General features: G+C 39.9%; 1 long non-coding RNA gene across 1 annotated transcript; it reads left to right on the top strand.

The window, feature by feature from the left end:
- Positions 1-550: 550 nt before the first annotated feature.
- On the top strand, positions 551-1,594 carry LOC117802287. The gene is made up of 2 exons (XR_004625385.1): positions 551-612; positions 708-1,594. It is a non-coding gene; the product is annotated as an uncharacterized LOC117802287 (long non-coding RNA).
- The last annotated feature ends 3,258 nt before the right edge of the window (positions 1,595-4,852 follow it).

Here is a 4,852-nt window from a genome sequence, read left to right on the forward strand (position 1 = left end):
ACATATATTCATCAACATTTGTAGTGAAAAATGTTTTTCCTTTAAGCACTGGTAATCTCTTTAATATTTTGAATAAATAAAATATTTCTGGCATTCACTTGATGTTTTCATTTGAAAACATCTAATATTAACTTCCCATAGACAAATGGATTAAAATATACATAGGTAAATACATGTGCAAATTCTTCCCTGAATATAGCTTGTATGGCTAAGTTTTAAGGAATACATTTATTTTTCCTTGGGAAAAGGCCTCGCATGGGAAAGGCTCATAATTGATGATTTGTACCTGACTTTGAAACTGAAATGCTACAACCCTTTCTGAAGAGACAATAGTCAACTGGCTGCCTGCCAGACAGAAGAGGAGATGTGTAATCATTTTCAAATTCATTTTATTGGACTCTAGTTCCTTTCACTGTCTCTGTCTAGCGGATACTGCAAAGGATAGAAATGTAGAGATATAGGCTGAACTTCACTCTACCGTTTCACCACGATCTCTTCTCGTAGAACTCCAGGGAGCATTTCTCCGTCCTTTCTCCCTGCGTTTAACAAAGGAAGGCACGCTGCACTGCACGTGAGATCCTCAAATCCCCCTTCCTGATCCCTGTTGAGGAGGTGAGGCTGAGAGGGAGTAAAACATCTATCTGTGTGATGAGGTCACGGAATACAGGATGACAGTTCTGAAATGTTCTCCATGGGGGCATCTTCAGGCGACAGTCCACTCTGCAAACCCTGCACATTAGCCCAGAACTAACTTGTCACCAGATGGGCCGTATTTAAGTGTGATGCTTCAGACTGGATTCAAGCAGAACAGGAACCCAGGAGACAATTACAGCTTTCTGTCTTGGCGAGTGGGGGTGGGGAGAGGAGCAGAGGAACAGGGACAAGCGGGCTCTGTGCTCCATCCATGACCCTGAGATCCTGACCCGAGCTGAAATCAAGAGTTGGAGGCTTAACCGGCTGAGCCCCCCAGGGGCCCCATTGAAAGAAGAATCTTAGAGGATCCGAACCATTTTACAGGTTCCGTGGCGATCCGTGGCGACCCCTGGCGACCCTCCGCTGGCAGCTGCATCACTGTGACCTCCATTGTCACACGCGTCCCCCTGGTGTGTCCGCATCTTCACGTGATCTGTTCTTCCAAGGACACCAGTCACATTGGGTTGAGGGCCTGCTCCACACCAGGATGACCGCACCTTGACTTCATGACTTGCATCATAATGACCGTATATGGGCTTTCTCTTGGTTGACTCATTTTGTACGCCGTGCCAGAAGGTGCTCTGGACTCCTTTCAAGGAGTCGGTCAGTGGGATCCTTAGAGAACGTGTTCTGTGCGTTCTCTGAGCAGCCCGCCAGCTGGTGCTCACCCGTGTGACACCCCCCCGGCCCCGTGTGAGCATGCCGTGGGGAGGGCAAGCCGCCGCCAGACCCAGCAAGGTCCTCGCCTCGCTGGCCGACTCTAGGGCCCCTCTCCCCCACGTCGGGTTGATGAATACTGGCCTCGTATCTCTGTTCCATTTTATAATTGTTTATTGTGGATGACAGCTGGGTTTTCTGCAGTGTTAACATTATTCCCAAAAAACTATTATTTCTCTGTAAATGTTCTCTATATTTGGTACACACAAAATTTTATCATCTGCAGAGAATGACAGCTTTGTTTTCCTTTCTAGTTTCTAATCCTTCCTTCTGTGTGGGCCAGGACGCCCTAGTCACTGATGAGTCATGGGGATTAAAGTGCCCTTATCTTATCTTTCACCTTCATGTAAATGTTTTTAAAGTTAAAACGGGAAGTATGATGTTTGCTCCCGATCAACACCTTTTTTTTTTTTTAAGGATTTTATTTATTTGTTCGACAGAGATAGAGACAGCCAGCGAGGGGGGGAACACAAGCAGGGGGAGTGGGAGGGGAGGAAGCAGGCTCATAGCGGAGGAGCCTGATGTGGGGCTCGGTCCCGTAACGCCGGGATCACGCCCTGAGCCGAAGGCAGACGCTTAACCGCTGTGCCACCCAGGTGCCCCAGCGATTAACACCTTTTTATCAGTATAAGGAAAATCCCTTTTTTCCATGTTCTTTAAGATTTTTTTTTAACACGAATAATTATTGACTTATTAATTTTTCTGTATCTGTTAAAACTGCCACATTTGTTTTCCTTTAATCTGTTAACACCAGGGAGTAAATCATACATGTTCTGATTTACAACTTGTGGTTGATCCGGGGCTGAACTCCTTCGTCACGGTGCGTCACTATTTCTATACACTGTTGGATGTCCTTTACCGATCTTTTATTTACCAGGTCTTACACCTGTAGTCACAGGTGATGCTGGAGAGTCATACACGTCTTGGACTTCTGTAGTCTGCATTTTATTCCACGTTATACCAACCTCACAAACCGATGTCCCCTATTTTTCTACCTTTTGATAGAGTCTGTATGAAATAGGGTTATCTGCCTTCCCAGGCCGCGCCTGGTATCATCCCACGAGGGGAAGCTTTTGACCACAGATTGTTTCTTCAATGGTTAATAGTTTATTTAGTTTCCATTTTTTTCTTCACTCAATTTTTGCAATTTTTATAGAAAATCATATGTTCTCAGGGCTCCTGGGTGGCTTGGTTGGTGAGGCGTCTGCCTTTGGCTCAGGTCGTGATCCCGGGGTCCTGGGGTCGAGTCCTGCATCAGGCTCTCTGCTCAGTGGGGAGTGTGCTTTTCCCTCTCCCTCTGCTTCTCCTCCTGCTCATGCTCTCTCTCTCTCTCTCACTTTCTCTCTCAAATAAATAAAATCTTAAAAAAAAAACGAAAGTCATGGATTCATCTAAGTTTTCAAAATATTAAGATAAAACACATAGAGTATTTTTATTATTTTAAATTTTATCAGCAGCTTTACCACCTTTCTTCCTATACTTCTTTGTGAGTCTTTTTTAGTCATGCTAGAGCTTAATTTATTAATAATCTTTTTTTAAACTAGGTTTTGATTTTGTTCATTCTTTCTGTTGTTTCTTTGATTATATTTTTAAACAATTTTTGTTATTTTTATATTTCCTTTGCTTTATTTAAATGTACTTTGTTGTTCCTTTTTCAACTTTTAAAATAAAACTTTAAAAAAAAAAAAGAAATGTAGAGATATAGCATCAAGCTGGTATATGAAGTCTATAACGTACATGACTAAGAAAAGTGTCTATGTTAAGATTGAGTCAAATAAATTAATATTTTGGTCTATAACGTACATGACTAAGAAAAGTGTCTATGTTAAGATTGAGTCAAATAAATTAATATTTTGTCTTTGGTTTGAGGTTTTAATCTGGGAGTTTACTACTCTGCATAGCCTCTTTTATGTTGGATAACTATTGCTTATGTTGATGATATAACACATGCTGACTCCAAATATCAATTCTAGGTAAATCCAATTAAGCCCAGAAGCAAAACAGCTGGATTTGCAGCCTTTGCATAAATTATTTTTCTTCCATTTACTTTGTTTTTGTGGGTTTTTTTGCAAATGAGCCCTTTAATATGAAAAATTTGAGCTATCAGTGTCCCCATTCCTTATTAATATCAGAAGCCTAAAATGAATCCCTTAAAAGTAAAGGCTGAAGGTTTTCTTTTATGTTAGTAATAGGAATGCTATGATTAAGGCTGTTAATGAATATGCCTATGTCATATATGGACTTCTTCTTTGTGAAAGAGGAATATCAGAAGGACATTTAAAGTGGTATAATAAAGAATTTCCCCCTAAAGGCTAAGAAGCTCTGTTATTTTTTGCCCACTTTGAGTTTTGTGCTTTCTTTTTCTATCCAGGAAAATAAAGCCAATAATAAAATATAGACAATTTACCTAGTCAGGTATTCAAGATAATGGGTTTTGGTGTTAAATCAAGGAACAAAATAGAGTTATCCAGGGGCAGAGAGGTGTTTTGTCTCTTTCTTTAAGAGCCATGAATAGGTATCTCATTACTGCTGGAAATTTTTTGATATTTTGTTTTTATTATTATGAGGTCCTTAACTGCATGATACATAAAGACATATATGTGGTATTTTAAAAAGTGTAAGATATAGGGACTCCAGTCTGGGGAGCATGTGACTCTTGATCTCAGGGCTGTGAATTGGAGCCTCACTTTGGGTATAGGGATTGATTAAATAAATAAATACACCTCAAGAATAAAAATAATAAAAGAATTAAAAGGTGTAAGATGTAAATTACAATTTTAGCTCACTAATAGACTTTTTTTGAGTCTCTTCATGATGGTAGAGTCCATTTGTTTAAAATATGATTAATGAGAGATCCTAATATAATGTCTTAAAAGCTTCTTAATTTATTTGCATCCTCTTTTCTGATAGGGATAAGAGGAAGTGTTTTTTAAAACAAAAGGAAAACTAAGAAGTGACCGGGTGGCTCAGTCTATTGAGTGCCTGACTCTTGGTTTCAGCTCAGGTCATGATTTCCAGGTCCTGGGATGGAGTCCCATGTCAGGCTCCCTGCTCCGAGAGGAGGCTGCTTGAGATTCTTTCCCTCTGCCTCTCCCCCCTTCTCTTTCTCTCTAAAATAAATAAATTAATCTTTAAAAAAAAAAAAGAAAGAAAGAAAGAAGAAAGAAAGAAGGAAGAAAGAAAGAAAGAAAGAAAGAAAGAAAGAAAGAAAGAAGAAAGAAAGAAAAAGAAAGAAAGAAAGAAAGAAAGAAAGAAAGAAGAAAGAAAGAAAGAAAGAAAAAGAAAAATAAGACACCATTTACTGTCCAAGACTGGTTTTATCCTCTCACCTTGGTATCCTCTAGTCCCTATGTCCACCACCCTCATTTTTTATGTCATAAACCTCATTCAATCATAATCAGGCTTACCCATCAAACAGCCCACCTTTACGAGGCCCAAAACC

This window comes from Ailuropoda melanoleuca, chromosome 5 (assembly GCF_002007445.2).
Source record: "Ailuropoda melanoleuca isolate Jingjing chromosome 5, ASM200744v2, whole genome shotgun sequence".
NCBI lineage: Eukaryota > Metazoa > Chordata > Mammalia > Carnivora > Ursidae > Ailuropoda > Ailuropoda melanoleuca.